Source organism: Peromyscus maniculatus, chromosome 1, assembly GCF_049852395.1.
Source record: "Peromyscus maniculatus bairdii isolate BWxNUB_F1_BW_parent chromosome 1, HU_Pman_BW_mat_3.1, whole genome shotgun sequence".
NCBI lineage: Eukaryota > Metazoa > Chordata > Mammalia > Rodentia > Cricetidae > Peromyscus > Peromyscus maniculatus.
The window spans coordinates 69237679-69256051 of record NC_134852.1 but is presented as its reverse complement, the minus strand read 5'-3'; the positions used below and the strand labels follow the sequence as shown (position 1 = coordinate 69256051).

General features: G+C 50.6%; 7 non-coding genes and 2 pseudogenes across 8 annotated transcripts; all 9 read left to right on the top strand.

Annotated features, from left to right (window-relative positions):
* Positions 1–1419: 1419 nt before the first annotated feature.
* On the top strand, positions 1420–1498 carry LOC143271370 (small nucleolar RNA SNORD115). Its single transcript, XR_013048591.1, has one exon. It is a non-coding gene; the product is annotated as a small nucleolar RNA SNORD115 (small nucleolar RNA).
* Positions 1499–3258: 1760 nt separating this feature from the next.
* Positions 3259–3337, top strand: LOC143271275 (small nucleolar RNA SNORD115). The gene has a single exon (XR_013048496.1). It is a non-coding gene; the product is annotated as a small nucleolar RNA SNORD115 (small nucleolar RNA).
* Positions 3338–5096: 1759 nt separating this feature from the next.
* Positions 5097–5175, top strand: LOC143271274 (small nucleolar RNA SNORD115). The gene has a single exon (XR_013048495.1). It is a non-coding gene; the product is annotated as a small nucleolar RNA SNORD115 (small nucleolar RNA).
* Positions 5176–6935: 1760 nt separating this feature from the next.
* Positions 6936–7014, top strand: LOC143271273 (small nucleolar RNA SNORD115). The gene has a single exon (XR_013048494.1). It is a non-coding gene; the product is annotated as a small nucleolar RNA SNORD115 (small nucleolar RNA).
* A 1760-nt stretch (positions 7015–8774) lies between these two features.
* LOC143271387 (small nucleolar RNA SNORD115) lies at positions 8775–8849 on the top strand (annotated as a pseudogene).
* A 104-nt stretch (positions 8850–8953) lies between these two features.
* On the top strand, positions 8954–11198 carry LOC143267102 (protein LYRIC pseudogene; annotated as a pseudogene). Its single transcript, XR_013042024.1, has one exon. The product of XR_013042024.1 is annotated as a protein LYRIC pseudogene (transcript).
* Positions 11199–14117: 2919 nt separating this feature from the next.
* On the top strand, positions 14118–14196 carry LOC143271272 (small nucleolar RNA SNORD115). Its single transcript, XR_013048493.1, has one exon. It is a non-coding gene; the product is annotated as a small nucleolar RNA SNORD115 (small nucleolar RNA).
* Positions 14197–15955: 1759 nt separating this feature from the next.
* Positions 15956–16034, top strand: LOC143271356 (small nucleolar RNA SNORD115). Its single transcript, XR_013048577.1, has one exon. It is a non-coding gene; the product is annotated as a small nucleolar RNA SNORD115 (small nucleolar RNA).
* A 1760-nt stretch (positions 16035–17794) lies between these two features.
* On the top strand, positions 17795–17873 carry LOC143271271 (small nucleolar RNA SNORD115). The gene has a single exon (XR_013048492.1). It is a non-coding gene; the product is annotated as a small nucleolar RNA SNORD115 (small nucleolar RNA).
* Positions 17874–18373: the final 500 nt, after the last annotated feature.

Genomic DNA, 18373 nt, shown 5'->3' with positions numbered 1-18373 from the left:
CCCTCGCCTTCTGAGGCCTCTGAAACACCAAGAACCTTTCCACCTTGGAAGCAAGGCCTCCAGGCTCTGGCCTGATGGCGGCAAACTTCTAGCCCTCCAACCTGTGGGTGCCGAATGGCAATTCCAAATGTATACACTGTCCTGCACAATTCCAAGGGAATTGGACAGGAGCCACTGATCAGGGACTTCAGTGCAACACACATAGGTGGAGTCAGGAGGACCAGGGCATCTCTGGGGCAAGGCACGGGGATAGTGCAAGTTAACCTTCACTTGAACCCCACCCCCGGCCTAGTTTTTTCTTTGGACCTCCCAAACAGTTTGGGATGGGCAGAGAAAGACCTTCAAGGTCACATTGTGACACAAGGCATGAGACCCACGTCCTTCACGAAGGGGCTTTCAGGAAGGGCCATCTGGCACACCTTAGAGCACCTGCTGAACCCCGCCTACATCTTGGGCATATGGGACTTAGGGACATCCGGAACATTCTACTGCTGGACTGGACCCACAAGGCGTTCCCTCCCCATGTGACTTAGAGAGACAACTTGATTGACCTCCCATGCATCAGTCTCCAGCTGCCAAGGCGAGAGTGTGTTTCAGGGAATGCAATCTCTTCCTGGCTATGAGGCCAAGAGCCCCGATTGTTTTCAGAGCCTCCCAACCGTAGGCGTTCCCAACGAATTTCAGCTCCATGCATATCCCACAAAGCTCTGAAAACACACTTCTGTGAGCACTGTGATGTGGATTTTCCCCAGGGGTGTAGACCAGGCATGTGACACAGGCTGGAGACCAGCAAATGACGCCCCGGGTAGAATTGATTGTTTTATGAATTGATTTGTCTGTGGGTATCAGCCATTATATATACATATATATGGTGCTCTAGCACAGAGAACTGATGACAGGTCTCTGACTTGGTGGGGCCAAGGCAGGAATCACTAGGAAAAAAGATTTGATTAGCCCTGTATAGTGCCTGGACAATTGTCATCAGTCTAAGTCTCTAAGTCAGAGCACGAGGGGAAAGGTGCCCTTACTGAAAAACTCAAGTTAAAATTTGGGCGGGCCAGAAAGACACCTATCCCTTCCTGTGTGGCAGGAGTCACTCTTTGATGTTCCAAGGGCCAGAGATTTACTAAACCTGGTCATGCGTTCAGACCATGGTCCCATGATCCCTCAGACCGTGCAGTGTCATCAGTGGCCCATCTCAAGAGTGCCCTGACATCCTCCCCTTTCTTCCTCCCAAAAAGGTGCCCTTAGGAAGAAGAGAACTCATTCTGCTGCATCCCTTGAAGCAGAGTTCACCAGGCCGAGCTGACCTTTGGGCCTAACCTTCTCACAGCCAAGGCCCTCATCAGCACTGGCAGCCCTGGCAAGCAATCTTGTTTGTGTCCTAAACGCATGTGTAGCTGTGCTCTCCGGAGACCTGGGTCTATGATGACAAACCTATGTCACGAAGAGAGATGATGACATAAAAATCATGCTCAATAGGATTACGTTGACGCCCAGGCTGCAGGGCAGGGGAGAAACAGGTGCCTGGTCGCCTTGTGGCTTCCTTGAGGCCCAATTCGCAGGCCCTGCTTCCCGAAGCCCTGTTTCCCCTCCTGGGGAATCCAAGCTGTCAAGGTGCACATACCTAGGAGAGCCCTCAGGGCTCCATTCCAAAGCACCTGGTGTGACTGTCTAGCCTCGGGCAAGGCTTTAGCGGCCAACACGCTGCTCATGTCCCTGTCTCTTCTGCTGTCTTTCAGTGACCCGGGATTCCGTTTCAGAGCCCGCAGCATCCTGGCACATTTCAGGTAACTGGAAATATCAAACCAAGGGCTGGGATCTCTAAACATCGTGTGCCCTCGCCTTCTGAGGCCTCTGAAACACCAAGAACCTTTCCACCTTGGAAGCAAGGCCTCCAGGCTCTGGCCTGATGGCGGCAAACTTCTAGCCCTCCAACCTGTGGGTGCCGAATGGCAATTCCAAATGTATACACTGTCCTGCACAATTCCAAGGGAATTGGACAGGAGCCACTGATCAGGGACTTCAGTGCAACACACATAGGTGGAGTCAGGAGGACCAGGGCATCTCTGGGGCAAGGCACGGGGATAGTGCAAGTTAACCTTCACTTGAACCCCACCCCCGGCCTAGTTTTTTCTTTGGACCTCCCAAACAGTTTGGGATGGGCAGAGAAAGACCTTCAAGGTCACATTGTGACACAAGGCATGAGACCCACGTCCTTCACGAAGGGGCTTTCAGGAAGGGCCATCTGGCACACCCTAGAGCACCCGCTGAACCCCGCCTACATCTTGGGCATATGGGACTTAGGGACATCCGGAACATTCTACTGCTGGACTGGACCCACAAAGCGTTCCCTCCCCATGTGACTTAGAGAGGCAACTTGATTGACCTCCCATGCATCAGTCTCCAGCTGCCAAGGCGAGAGTGTGTTTCAGGGAATGCAATCTCTTCCTGGCCACGAGGCCAAGAGCCCTGATTGTTTTCAGAGCCTCCCAACCGTAGGCGTTCCCAACGAATTTCAGCTCTATGCATATCCCACAAAGCTCTGAAAACACACTTCTGTGAGCACTGTGATGTGGATTTTCCCCAGGGGTGTAGACCAGGCATGTGACACAGGCTGGAGACCAGCAAATGACGCCCCGGGTAGAATTGATTGTTTTATGAATTGATTTGTCTGTGGGTATCAGCCATTATATATACATATATATGGTGCTCTAGCACAGAGAACTGATGACAGGTCTCTGACTTGGTGGGGCCAAGGCAGGAATCACTAGGAAAAAAGATTTCATTAGCCCTGTATAGTGCCTGGACAATTGTCATCAGTCTAAGTCTCTAAGTCAGAGCACGAGGGGAAAGGTGCCCTTACTGAAAAACTCAAGTTAAAATTTGGGCGGGCCAGAAAGACACCTATCCCTTCCTGTGTGGCAGGAGTCACTCTTTGATGTTCCAAGGGCCAGAGATTTACTAAACCTGGTCATGCGTTCAGACCATGGTCCCATGATCCCTCAGACCGTGCAGTGTCATCAGTGGCCCATCTCAAGAGTGCCCTGACATCCTCTCCCTTTCTTCCTCCCAAAAAGGTGCCCTGAGGAAGATGAGAACTCATTCTGCTGCATCCCTTGAAGCAGAGTTCACCAGGCCGAGCTGACCTTTGGGCCTAACCTTCTCACAGCCAAGGCCCTCATCAGCACTGGCAGCCCTGGTAAGCAATCTTGTTTGTGTCCTAAACGCATGTGTAGCTGTGCTCTCCGGAGACCTGGGTCTATGATGACAAACCTATGTCACGAAGAGAGATGATGACATAAAAATCATGCTCAATAGGATTACGCTGAGGCCCAGGCTGCAGGGCAGGGGAGAAACAGGTGCCTGGTCGCCTTGTGGCTTCCTTGAGGCCCAATTCGCAGGCCCTACTTCCCAAAGCCCTGTTTCCCCTCCTGGGGAATCCAAGCTATCCAGGTGCACATACCTAGGAGAGCCCTCAGGGCTCCATTCCAAAGCACCTGGTGTGACTGTCTAGCCTCGGGCAAGGCTTTAACGGCCAACACGCTGCTCATGTCCCTGTCTCTTCTGCTGTCTTTCAGTGACCCGGGATGCCGTTTCAGAGCCCGCAGCATCCTGGCACATTTCAGGTAACTGGAAATATCAAACCAAGGGCTGGGATCTCTAAACATCGTGTGCCCTCGCCTTCTGAGGCCACTGAAACACCAAGAACCTTTCCACCTTGGAAGCAAGGCATCCAGGCTCTGGCCTGATGGCGGCAAACGTCTAGCCCTCCAACCTGTGGGTGCCGAATGGCAATTCCAAATGTATACACTGTCCTGCACAATTCCAAGGGAATTGGACAGGAGCCACTGATCAGGGACTTCAGTGCAACACCCATAGGTGGAGTCAGGAGGACCAGGGCGTCTCTGGGTCAAGGCACGGGGATAGTGGAAGTTAACCTTCACTTGAACCCCACCCCCGGCCTAGTTTTTTCTTTGGACCTCCCAAACAGTTTGGGATGGGCAGAGAAAGACCTTCAAGGTCACATTGTGACACAAGGCATGAGACCCACGTCCTTCACGAAGGGGCTTTCAGGAAGGGCCATCTGGCACACCTTAGAGCACCTGCTGAACCCCGCCTACATCTTGGGCATATGGGACTTAGGGACATCCGGAACATTCTACTGCTGGACTGGACCCACAAGGCGTTCCCTCCCCATGTGACTTAGAGAGGCAACTTGATTGACCTCCCATGCATCAGTCTCCAGCTGCCAAGGCGAGAGTGTGTTTCAGGGAATGCAATCTCTTCCTGGCTATGAGGCCAAGAGCCCCGATTGTTTTCAGAGCCTCCCAACCGTAGGCGTTCCCAACGAATTTCAGCTCCATGCATATCCCACAAAGCTCTGAAAACACACTTCTGTGAGCACTGTGATGTGGATTTTCCCCAGGGGTGTAGACCAGGCATGTGACACAGGCTGGAGACCAGCAAATGACGCCCCGGGTAGAATTGATTGTTTTATGAATTGATTTGTCTGTGGGTATCAGCCATTATATATACATATATATGGTGCTCTAGCACAGAGAACTGATGACAGGTCTCTGACTTGGTGGGGCCAAGGCAGGAATCACTAGGAAAAAAGATTTCATTAGCCCTGTATAGTGCCTGGACAATTGTCATCAGTCTAAGTCTCTAAGTCAGAGCACGAGGGGAAAGGTGCCCTTACTGAAAAACTCAAGTTAAAATTTGGGCGGGCCAGAAAGACACCTATCCCTTCCTGTGTGGCAGGAGTCACTCTTTGATGTTCCAAGGGCCAGAGATTTACTAAACCTGGTCATGCGTTCAGACCATGGTCCCATGATCCCTCAGACCGTGCAGTGTCATCAGTGGCCCATCTCAAGAGTGCCCTGACATCCTCCCCTTTCTTCCTCCCAAAAAGGTGCCCTTAGGAAGAAGAGAACTCATTCTGCTGCATCCCTTGAAGCAGAGTTCACCAGGCCGAGCTGACCTTTGGGCCTAACCTTCTCACAGCCAAGGCCCTCATCAGCACTGGCAGCCCTGGTAAGCAATCTTGTTTGTGTCCTAAACGCATGTGTAGCTGTGCTCTCCGGAGACCTGGGTCTATGATGACAAACCTATGTCACGAAGAGAGATGATGACATAAAAATCATGCTCAATAGGATTACGCTGAGGCCCAGGCTGCAGGGCAGGGGAGAAACAGGTGCCTGGTCGCCTTGTGGCTTCCTTGAGGCCCAATTCGCAGGCCCTGCTTCCCGAAGCCCTGTTTCCCCTCCTGGGGAATCCAAGCTGTCAAGGTGCACATACCTAGGAGAGCCCTCAGGGCTCCATTCCAAAGCACCTGGTGTGACTGTCTAGCCTCGGGCAAGGCTTTAGCGGCCAACACGCTGCTCATGTCCCTGTCTCTTCTGCTGTCTTTCAGTGACCCGGGATGCCGTTTCAGAGCCCGCAGCATCCTGGCACATTTCAGGTAACTGGAAATATCAAACCAAGGGCTGGGATCTCTAAACATCGTGTGCCCTCGCCTTCTGAGGCCTCTGAAACACCAAGAACCTTTCCACCTTGGAAGCAAGGCCTCCAGGCTCTGGCCTGATGGCGGCAAACTTCTAGCCCTCCAACCTGTGGGTGCCGAATGGCAATTCCAAATGTATACACTGTCCTGCACAATTCCAAGGGAATTGGACAGGACCCACTGATCAGGGACTTCAGTGCAACACACATAGGTGGAGTCAGGAGGACCAGGGCATCTCTGGGGCAAGGCACGGGGATAGTGCAAGTTAACCTTCACTTGAACCCCACCCCCGGCCTAGTTTTTTCTTTGGACCTCCCAAACAGTTTGGGATGGGCAGAGAAAGACCTTCAAGGTCACATTGTGACACAAGGCATGAGACCCACGTCCTTCACGAAGGGGCTTTCAGGAAGGGCCATCTGGCACACCCTAGAGCACCCGCTGAACCCCGCCTACATCTTGGGCATATGGGACTTAGGGACATCCGGAACATTCTACTGCTGGACTGGACCCACAAAGCGTTCCCTCCCCATGTGACTTAGAGAGGCAACTTGATTGACCTCCCATGCATCAGTCTCCAGCTGCCAAGGCGAGAGTGTGTTTCAGGGAATGCAATCTCTTCCTGGCCACGAGGCCAAGAGCCCTGATTGTTTTCAGAGCCTCCCAACCGTAGGCGTTCCCAACGAATTTCAGCTCTATGCATATCCCACAAAGCTCTGAAAACACACTTCTGTGAGCACTGTGATGTGGATTTTCCCCAGGGGTGTAGACCAGGCATGTGACACAGGCTGGAGACCAGCAAATGACGCCCCGGGTAGAATTGATTGTTTTATGAATTGATTTGTCTGTGGGTATCAGCCATTATATATACATATATATGGTGCTCTAGCACAGAGAACTGATGACAGGTCTCTGACTTGGTGGGGCCAAGGCAGGAATCACTAGGAAAAAAGATTTCATTAGCCCTGTATAGTGCCTGGACAATTGTCATCAGTCTAAGTCTCTAAGTCAGAGCACGAGGGGAAAGGTGCCCTTACTGAAAAACTCAAGTTAAAATTTGGGCGGGCCAGAAAGACACCTATCCCTTCCTGTGTGGCAGGAGTCACTCTTTGATGTTCCAAGGGCCAGAGATTTACTAAACCTGGTCATGCGTTCAGACCATGGTCCCATGATCCCTCAGACCGTGCAGTGTCATCAGTGGCCCATCTCAAGAGTGCCCTGACATCCTCTCCCTTTCTTCCTCCCAAAAAGGTGCCCTGAGGAAGATGAGAACTCATTCTGCTGCATCCCTTGAAGCAGAGTTCACCAGGCCGAGCTGACCTTTGGGCCTAACCTTCTCACAGCCAAGGCCCTCATCAGCACTGGCAGCCCTGGTAAGCAATCTTGTTTGTGTCCTAAACGCATGTGTAGCTGTGCTCTCCGGAGACCTGGGTCTATGATGACAAACCTATGTCACGAAGAGAGATGATGACATAAAAATCATGCTCAATAGGATTACGCTGAGGCCCAGGCTGCAGGGCAGGGGAGAAACAGGTGCCTGGTCGCCTTGTGGCTTCCTTGAGGCCCAATTCGCAGGCCCTACTTCCCAAAGCCCTGTTTCCCCTCCTGGGGAATCCAAGCTATCCAGGTGCACATACCTAGGAGAGCCCTCAGGGCTCCATTCCAAAGCACCTGGTGTGACTGTCTAGCCTCGGGCAAGGCTTTAACGGCCAACACGCTGCTCATGTCCCTGTCTCTTCTGCTGTCTTTCAGTGACCCGGGATGCCGTTTCAGAGCCCGCAGCATCCTGGCACATTTCAGGTAACTGGAAATATCAAACCAAGGGCTGGGATCTCTAAACATCGTGTGCCCTCGCCTTCTGAGGCCTCTGAAACACCAAGAACCTTTCCACCTTGGAAGCAAGGCCTCCAGGCTCTGGCCTGATGGCGGCAAACGTCTAGCCCTCCAACCTGTGGGTGCCGAATGGCAATTCCAAATGTATACACTGTCCTGCACAATTCCAAGGGAATTGGACAGGAGCCACTGATCAGGGACTTCAGTGCAACACCCATAGGTGGAGTCAGGAGGACCAGGGCGTCTCTGGGTCAAGGCACGGGGATAGTGCAAGTTAACCTTCACTTGAACCCCACCCCCGGCCTAGTTTTTTCTTTGGACCTCCCAAACAGTTTGGGATGGGCAGAGAAAGACCTTCAAGGTCACATTGTGACACAAGGCATGAGACCCACGTCCTTCACGAAGGGGCTTTCAGGAAGGGCCATCTGGCACACCCTAGAGCACCCGCTGAACCCCGCCTACATCTTGGGCATATGGAACTTAGGGACATCCGGAACATTCTACTGCTGGACTGGACCCACAAGGCGTTCCCTCCCCATGTGACTTAGAGAGGCAACTTGATTGACCTCCCATGCATCAGTCTCCAGCTGCCAAGGCGAGAGTGTGTTTCAGGGAATGCAATCTCTTCCTGGCCACGAGGCCAAGAGCCCTGATTGTTTTCAGAGCCTCCCAACCGTAGGCGTTCCCAACGAATTTCAGCTCCATGCATATCCCACAAAGCTCTGAAAACACACTTCTGTGAGCACTGTGATGTGGATTTTCCCCAGGGGTGTAGACCAGGCATGTGACACAGGCTGGAGACCAGCAAATGACGCCCCGGGTAGAATTGATTGTTTTATGAATTGATTTGTCTGTGGGTATCAGCCATTATATATACATATATATGGTGCTCTAGCACAGAGAACTGATGACAGGTCTCTGACTTGGTGGGGCCAAGGCAGGAATCACTAGGAAAAAAGATTTCATTAGCCCTGTATAGTGCCTGGACAATTGTCATCAGTCTAAGTCTCTAAGTCAGAGCACGAGGGGAAAGGTGCCCTTACTGAAAAACTCAAGTTAAAATTTGGGCGGGCCAGAAAGACACCTATCCCTTCCTGTGTGGCAGGAGTCACTCTTTGATGTTCCAAGGGCCAGAGATTTACTAAACCTGGTCATGCGTTCAGACCATGGTCCCATGATCCCTCAGACCGTGCAGTGTCATCAGTGGCCCATCTCAAGTGTGCCCTGACATCCTCTCCCTTTCTTCCTCCCAAAAAGGTGCCCTTAGGAAGAAGAGAACTCATTCTGCTGCATCCCTTGAAGCAGAGTTCACCAGGCCGAGGTGACCTTTGGGCCTAACCTTCTCACAGCCAAGGCCCTCATCAGCACTGGCAGCCCTGGTAAGCAATCTTGTTTGTGTCCTAAACGCATGTGTAGCTGTGCTCTCCGGAGACCTGGGTCTATGATGACAAACCTATGTCACGAAGAGAGATGATGACATAAAAATCATGCTCAAGGTCCCCGCCGCCCCCTGTCCTCCTGGCGGCGGCGGCGGCGGCGGCGGCGGCGTGAGGCCGGCTGCGGGGACTGGGAGCCCCTCGGCCCTCCCCGTGGCGGCGGCCGCCAATCCCCCGCCCCGGCGTGAGGGGCGGCCGCGATGCGCTCGGCCTGAGGTGTCGCGGCCCCCGTCGCCTCCCACGGCTCTTGCAGCGGCGTCCGTGCGCCCCGGCGTCATCCCGCGAGTGCCTCTGACGGGAGGGAAGATGGCTGCACGGAGCTGGCAGGACGAGCTGGCCCAGCAGGCCGAGGAGGGCTCGGCCCGGCTGCGGGAGTTGCTCTCGGTCGGCCTAGGTTTCCTGCGCACCGAACTGGGCCTCGACCTGGGGCTGGAGCCGAAGCGGTACCCGGGCTGGGTGATCCTGGTGGGCACCGGCGCGCTCGGGCTGCTGCTGCTCTTCCTGCTGGGCTACGGCTGGGCCGCGGCTTGCGCCGGCGCCCGCAAGAAGCGGAGGAGCCCGCCTCGCAAGCGGGAGGAGGCGGCCGCGTCGGCCCCGGCCCCCGAAGACCCAGCGCAGCTGAAGACGCTCAGAAGCGACGAGCAAAAGAAGAAGAACCGGAAGAAGCTGCCAGAAAAGCCCAAACCAAATGGACGTACTGTTGAGGTAGCTGAGGATGAAGTTGTTAGAACTCCCTGAAGTATAACAGCAAAGCAGCCACCAGAGACAGACAAGAAAAATGAAAAGTCAAAGAAAAATAAGAAGAAATCAAAGTCAGATGCTAAAGCAGTGCAAAACAGTTCCCGCCATGATGGAAAGGAAGTTGATGAAGGTGATTCTCATCTAAATGTTCAAGTTAGCAACTTTAAGTCTGGAAAAGGAGATTCTGCACTTCAGGTTTCTTCAGGATTAAATGAAAATCTTACTGTCAATGGAGGAGGCTGGAATGAAAAGTCTGTAAAACTCTCCTCACAGATGAGTGCAGGTGAGGAGAAGTGGAACTCTGTTCCACCTGCTTCTGCAGGCAAGAGGAAAACAGAGCCATCTGCTTGGACTCAAGACACTGCTGATGCTAATGCCAATGGGAAAGACTGGGGAAGGAACTGGAGTGATCGTTCAATATTTTCTGGCATTGGGTCTACTGCTGAGCCAGTTTCTCAGTCTACCACTTCTGATTATCAGTGGGATGTTAGCCGTAATCAACCCTATATCGATGATGAATGGTCTGGGTTAAATGGTTTGTCTTCTGCTGATCCCAGCTCAGACTGGAATGCACCAGCAGAGGAGTGGGGGAACTGGGTAGATGAAGAAAGAGCTTCACTTTTGAAGTCCCAGGAACCAATCCTCAATGATCAAAGGATTTCAGATGATGATAAAGAAAAAGGAGAGGGAGCTCTTCCAACTGGAAAATCTAAAAAGAAGAAAAAGAAAAAGAAGAAGCAAGGTGAAGATAACTCTCTCTCACAGGACACAGAAGAACTAGAAAAGGACATTAGAGAAGAGCCTCCCCTGAATACCTCCAAAGCCCGTCCAAAACAGGAGAGAGCTTTTTCCCTGAAGACCATGAGCACTAGTGATCCAGCTGAAGCACTCATCAAAAATAGCCAGCCTATCAAGACTCTTCCACCTGCTAACTCTACCGAGCCATCTATTACCTTATCAAAAGGTGACTCTGACAAGAGCTCTTCCCAAGTGCCACCGATGTTACAAGACACAGACAAACCCAAGTCAAATGCTAAGCAAAATAGTGTGCCTCCCTCGCAGACCAAGTCTGAGACTAACTGGGAATCTCCAAAACAAATAAAAAAGAAGAAAAAAGCCAGACGGGAAACGTGAATTTTTTTTTCCTGAATTGGACATGTGTTTACAAACACTGTCTTGAAGATTATGCTGTTTATGCAATAATTTGTGAACATGTACAGAATTTTATATAAATTTAAACCAATTTTTAAAACAAAACTGAACACAACCACCATAAAATGGAATCAAAGGAACATTAATTTATGAGATTAAGAGGTCAGCAGAATACATACTACAGTGCTGGAAGACACTTGGGAGAGTCTTTTCAATTGAACGAGAATGATCTTCATTGAAGAATATTATCCTGGTTTTACAACAGTTCCCTGTTTACAACAGATTGTGCCCTGTCTCATCTGAGCTGAGGAATAGTGGGTTCTGATTAGAAAGAAGGCCGCCTAGAAACCAGTAGGCAGCTCCTTGGATCTTATGCACGAACTTAGACCATTTGAATCTGTTTTATGCTTAAATCAAAGTGCTTTGATCAAATGTGTAATCTGCCATATCTTTACATATTTGTTGTAGCAGTTTGTATTAAAAGAATCACAAGTGCAAATAAAAAGTCATTTATCATTTGTTTAACTAAACTGTCTTGGTTTAGTTTACAGTTCTTAAAAAGTTCTTAAAACATTGAAAAATGCAATTGACAAACACTTGTATGGCTTACAAAGTTATTTTTGATAGTCTTACATTACTTGAATTATTCAAAATAACAGTATATTTTAAATTAAGAAAGGTAAACTATATTATTTGTTTGATATGTTTAAGGCTGAGACTAACAAATAATGCTCTTGTTTATGATTTGAAAACTTTCAGGCAAAATCCAACTTAACATTTTTCCTTTCCCTAACAGTTTTTTCAGTGTCAACTCTTAGTTGCTAGTAATTTTTTTACTTTAAAAATGAAGTAATTCACAATTTTTGAGCATATGATGAAGAATGGAAAAGTAGTCAGACAGCTTTAATTGACATTGTTGGAGACCTCCAGTTATCAGGAATACATTTTTTTACTGCCTTAACCTGTAGTGCGTAGATTATGCATCAATTTCTTGAAGGGGATTCATGTTTTTATAAGAATTTTCATGTAACTATTGCAATTGTGGTCAAAAAGGAACGTTTTCTGCTTGAAACTGTGTTGATTTAAATGATGTGTGATCTGCCACCATTTTCAGGCACTGTGTGATGGATCTCTAGGAAACTGGCAGGCCCCTCTGTAACTGTTAATAGTGCATGCTTGGCCATGTACACTGTAAATAGCCTCTACCAAACGTGTTTGACAAGGACCATAATTAACATCACCCTAGTGAATTGTGATAAAGAAAAAAGCCATGATTTATTGATGTGAGTGGCTTGTTTTCATGTGGCGCCGGGAATGAACCTGTTTAAAAGCTAGAACCAATGGTACTGATCTATCCATCAAAAACTGTCTTTATATTTGACTGTAGTTTAATAGTATTTTCAGCTAGGAAAGCTATAAGATGTAAAATGGTTTAGTTCTGAAGACTGGCCTTATTATAGGACGGCTTTCCTCACAAGCGATTAACAACTTTTTTTTTTTTTAATCAGGTGTTAACATCTGTTTCAGGAACATGGCAGTGTGTTTACATGTCGTCAGAAATTTTGTTTGAATGGGATTTCTAAATTAATTGACTTGTTTAAATAAATTCAGAAATGGAAAAAAAAAAACAAAAAAAAAAAAACAAAAAAAAAAAAAAAAATCATGCTCAATAGGATTACGCTGAGTCCCAGGCTGCAGGGCAGGGGAGAAACAGGTGCCTGGTCGCCTTGTGGCTTCCTTGAGGCCCAATTCGCAGGCCCTACTTCCCAAAGCCCTGTTTCCCCTCCTGGGGAATCCAAGCTATCCAGGTGCACATACCTAGGAGAGCCCTCAGGGCTCCATTCCAAAGCACCTGGTGTGACTGTCTAGCCTCGGGCAAGGCTTTAACGGCCAACACGCTGCTCATGTCCCTGTCTCTTCTGCTGTCTTTCAGTGACCCGGGATGCCGTTTCAGAGCCCGCAGCATCCTGGCACATTTCAGGTAACTGGAAATATCAAAGCAAGGGCTGGGATCTCTAAACATCGTGTGCCCTCGCCTTCTGAGGCCTCTGAAACACCAAGAACCTTTCCACCTTGGAAGCAAGGCCTCCAGGCTCTGGCCTGATGGCGGCAAACGTCTAGCCCTCCAACCTGTGGGTGCCGAATGGCAATTCCAAATGTATACACTGTCCTGCACAATTCCAAGGGAATTGGACAGGAGCCACTGATCAGGGACTTCAGTGCAACACCCATAGGTGGAGTCAGGAGGACCAGGGCGTCTCTGGGTCAAGGCACGGGGATAGTGCAAGTTAACCTTCACTTGAACCCCACCCCCGGCCTAGTTTTTACTTTGGATCTCTCAAACAGTTTGCGATGGGCAGAGAAAGACCTTCAAGGTCACATTGTGACACAAGGCATGAGACCCACGTCCTTCACGAAGGGGCTTTCAGGAAGGGCCATCTGGCACACCCTAGAGCACCCGCTGAACCCCGCCTACATCTTGGGCATATGGGACTTAGGGACATCCGGAACATTCTACTGCTGGACTGGACCCACAAGGCGTTCCCTCCCCATGTGACTTAGAGAGGCAACTTGATTGACCTCCCATGCATCAGTCTCCAGCTGCCAAGGCGAGAGTGTGTTTCAGGGAATGCAATCTCTTCCTGGCCACGAGGCCAAGAGCCCTGATTGTTTTCAGAGCCTCCCAACCGTAGGCGTTCCCAACGAATTTCAGCTCCATGCATATCCCACAAAGCTCTGAAAACACACTTCTGTGAGCACTGTGATGTGGATTTTCCCCAGGGGTGTAGACCAGGCATGTGACACAGGCTGGAGACCAGCAAATGACGCCCCGGGTAGAATTGATTGTTTTATGAATTGATTTGTCTGTGGGTATCAGCCATTATATATACATATATATGGTGCTCTAGCACAGAGAACTGATGACAGGTCTCTGACTTGGTGGGGCCAAGGCAGGAATCACTAGGAAAAAAGATTTCATTAGCCCTGTATAGTGCCTGGACAATTGTCATCAGTCTAAGTCTCTAAGTCAGAGCACGAGGGGAAAGGTGCCCTTACTGAAAAACTCAAGTTAAAATTTGGGCGGGCCAGAAAGACACCTATCCCTTCCTGTGTGGCAGGAGTCACTCTTTGATGTTCCAAGGGCCAGAGATTTACTAAACCTGGTCATGCGTTCAGACCATGGTCCCATGATCCCTCAGACCGTGCAGTGTCATCAGTGGCCCATCTCAAGTGTGCCCTGACATCCTCTCCCTTTCTTCCTCCCAAAAAGGTGCCCTTAGGAAGAAGAGAACTCATTCTGCTGCATCCCTTGAAGCAGAGTTCACCAGGCCGAGCTGACCTTTGGGCCTAACCTTCTCACAGCCAAGGCCCTCATCAGCACTGGCAGCCCTGGTAAGCAATCTTGTTTGTGTCCTAAACGCATGTGTAGCTGTGCTCTCCGGAGACCTGGGTCTATGATGACAAACCTATGTCACGAAGAGAGATGATGACATAAAAATCATGCTCAATAGGATTACGCTGAGGCCCAGGCTGCAGGGCAGGGGAGAAACAGGTGCCTGGTCGCCTTGTGGCTTCCTTGAGGTCCAATTCTCAGGACCTGCTTCCCGAAGCCCTGTTTCCCCTCCTGGGGAATCCAAGCTGTCCAGGTGCACATACCTAGGAGACCCCTCAGGGCTCCATTCCAAAGCACCTGGTGTGACTGTCTAGCCTCGGGCAAGGCTTTAGCGGCCAATACGCTGCTCATGTCCCTGTCTTTTCTGCTGTCTATCAGTGACCCGGGATGCCGTTTCAGAGCCCGCAGCATCCTGGCACATTTCAGGTAACTGGAAATATCAAACCAAGGGCTGGGATCTCTAAACATCGTGTGCCCTCGCCTTCTGAGGCCACTGAAACACCAAGAACCTTTCCACCTTGGAAGCAAGGCATCCAGGCTCTGGCCTGATGGCGGCAAACGTCTAGCCCTCCAACCTGTGGGTGCCGAATGGCAATTCCAAATGTATACACTGTCCTGCACAATTCCAAGGGAATTGGACAGGAGCCACTGATCAGGGACTTCAGTGCAACACCCATAGGTGGAGTCAGGAGGAACAGGGCGTCTCTGGGTCAAGGCACGGGGATAGTGCAAGTTAACCTTCACTTGAACCCCACCCCCGGCCTAGTTTTTTCTTTGGACCTCCCAAACAGTTTGGGATGGGCAGAGAAAGACCTTCAAGGTCACATTGTGACACAAGGCATGAGACCCACGTCCTTCACGAAGGGGCTTTCAGGAAGGGCCATCTGGCACACCTTAGAGCACCTGCTGAACCCCGCCTACATCTTGGGCATATGGGACTTAGGGACATCCGGAACATTCTACTGCTGGACTGGACCCACAAGGCGTTCCCTCCCCATGTGACTTAGAGAGGCAACTTGATTGACCTCCCATGCATCAGTCTCCAGCTGCCAAGGCGAGAGTGTGTTTCAGGGAATGCAATCTCTTCCTGGCTATGAGGCCAAGAGCCCCGATTGTTTTCAGAGCCTCCCAACCGTAGGCGTTCCCAACGAATTTCAGCTCCATGCATATCCCACAAAGCTCTGAAAACACACTTCTGTGAGCACTGTGATGTGGATTTTCCCCAGGGGTGTAGACCAGGCATGTGACACAGGCTGGAGACCAGCAAATGACGCCCCGGGTAGAATTGATTGTTTTATGAATTGATTTGTCTGTGGGTATCAGCCATTATATATACATATATATGGTGCTCTAGCACAGAGAACTGATGACAGGTCTCTGACTTGGTGGGGCCAAGGCAGGAATCACTAGGAAAAAAGATTTCATTAGCCCTGTATAGTGCCTGGACAATTGTCATCAGTCTAAGTCTCTAAGTCAGAGCACGAGGGGAAAGGTGCCCTTACTGAAAAACTCAAGTTAAAATTTGGGCGGGCCAGAAAGACACCTATCCCTTCCTGTGTGGCAGGAGTCACTCTTTGATGTTCCAAGGGCCAGAGATTTACTAAACCTGGTCATGCGTTCAGACCATGGTCCCATGATCCCTCAGACCGTGCAGTGTCATCAGTGGCCCATCTCAAGAGTGCCCTGACATCCTCCCCTTTCTTCCTCCCAAAAAGGTGCCCTTAGGAAGAAGAGAACTCATTCTGCTGCATCCCTTGAAGCAGAGTTCACCAGGCCGAGCTGACCTTTGGGCCTAACCTTCTCACAGCCAAGGCCCTCATCAGCACTGGCAGCCCTGGTAAGCAATCTTGTTTGTGTCCTAAACGCATGTGTAGCTGTGCTCTCCGGAGACCTGGGTCTATGATGACAAACCTATGTCACGAAGAGAGATGATGACATAAAAATCATGCTCAATAGGATTACGCTGACGCCCAGGCTGCAGGGCAGGGGAGAAACAGGTGCCTGGTCGCCTTGTGGCTTCCTTGAGGCCCAATTCGCAGGCCCTGCTTCCCGAAGCCCTGTTTCCCCTCCTGGGGAATCCAAGCTGTCAAGGTGCACATACCTAGGAGAGCCCTCAGGGCTCCATTCCAAAGCACCTGGTGTGACTGTCTAGCCTCGGGCAAGGCTTTAGCGGCCAACACGCTGCTCATGTCCCTGTCTCTTCTGCTGTCTTTCAGTGACCCGGGATTCCGTTTCAGAGCCCGCAGCATCCTGGCACATTTCAGGTAACTGGAAATATCAAACCAAGGGCTGGGATCTCTAAACATCGTGTGCCCTCGCCTTCTGAGGCCTCTGAAACACCAAGAACCTTTCCACCTTGGAAGCAAGGCCTCCAGGCTCTGGCCTGATGGCGGCAAACTTCTAGCCCTCCAACCTGTGGGTGCCGAATGGCAATTCCAAATGTATACACTGTCCTGCACAATTCCAAGGGAATTGGACAGGAGCCACTGATCAGGGACTTCAGTGCAACACACATAGGTGGAGTCAGGAGGACCAGGGCATCTCTGGGGCAAGGCACGGGGATAGTGCAAGTTAACCTTCACTTGAACCCCACCCCCGGCCTAGTTTTTTCTTTGGACCTCCCAAACAGTTTGGGATGGGCAGAGAAAGACCTTCAAGGTCACATTGTGACACAAGGCATGAGACCCACGTCCTTCACGAAGGGGCTTTCAGGAAGGGCCATCTGGCACACCCTAGAGCACCCGCTGAACCCCGCCTACATCTTGGGCATATGGGACTTAGGGACATCCGGAACATTCTACTGCTGGACTGGACCCACAAAGCGTTCCCTCCCCATGTGACTTAGAGAGGCAACTTGATTGACCTCCCATGCATCAGTCTCCAGCTGCCAAGGCGAGAGTGTGTTTCAGGGAATGCAATCTCTTCCTGGCCACGAGGCCAAGAGCCCTGATTGTTTTCAGAGCCTCCCAACCGTAGGCGTTCCCAACGAATTTCAGCTCTATGCATATCCCACAAAGCTCTGAAAACACACTTCTGTGAGCACTGTGATGTGGATTTTCCCCAGGGGTGTAGACCAGGCATGTGACACAGGCTGGAGACCAGCAAATGACGCCCCGGGTAGAATTGATTGTTTTATGAATTGATTTGTCTGTGGGTATCAGCCATTATATATACATATATATGGTGCTCTAGCACAGAGAACTGATGACAGGTCTCTGACTTGGTGGGGCCAAGGCAGGAATCACTAGGAAAAAAGATTTCATTAGCCCTGTATAGTGCCTGGACAATTGTCATCAGTCTAAGTCTCTAAGTCAGAGCACGAGGGGAAAGGTGCCCTTACTGAAAAACTCAAGTTAAAATTTGGGCGGGCCAGAAAGACACCTATCCCTTCCTGTGTGGCAGGAGTCACTCTTTGATGTTCCAAGGGCCAGAGATTTACTAAACCTGGTCATGCGTTCAGACCATGGTCCCATGATCCCTCAGACCGTGCAGTGTCATCAGTGGCCCATCTCAAGAGTGCCCTGACATCCTCTCCCTTTCTTCCTCCCAAAAAGGTGCCCTGAGGAAGATGAGAACTCATTCTGCTGCATCCCTTGAAGCAGAGTTCACCAGGCCGAGCTGACCTTTGGGCCTAACCTTCTCACAGCCAAGGCCCTCATCAGCACTGGCAGCCCTGGTAAGCAATCTTGTTTGTGTCCTAAACGCATGTGTAGCTGTGCTCTCCGGAGACCTGGGTCTATGATGACAAACCTATGTCACGAAGAGAGATGATGACATAAAAATCATGCTCAATAGGATTACGCTGAGGCCCAGGCTGCAGGGCAGGGGAGAAACAGGTGCCTGGTCGCCTTGTGGCTTCCTTGAGGCCCAATTCGCAGGCCCTACTTCCCAAAGCCCTGTTTCCCCTCCTGGGGAATCCAAGCTATCCAGGTGCACATACCTAGGAGAGCCCTCAGGGCTCCATTCCAAAGCACCTGGTGTGACTGTCTAGCCTCGGGCAAGGCTTTAACGGCCAACACGCTGCTCATGTCCCTGTCTCTTCTGCTGTCTTTCAGTGACCCGGGATGCCGTTTCAGAGCCCGCAGCATCCTGGCACATTTCAGGTAACTGGAAATATCAAACCAAGGGCTGGGATCTCTAAACATCGTGTGCCCTCGCCTTCTGAGGCCTCTGAAACACCAAGAACCTTTCCACCTTGGAAGCAAGGCCTCCAGGCTCTGGCCTGATGGCGGCAAACGTCTAGCCCTCCAACCTGTGGGTGCCGAATGGCAATTCCAAATGTATACACTGTCCTGCACAATTCCAAGGGAA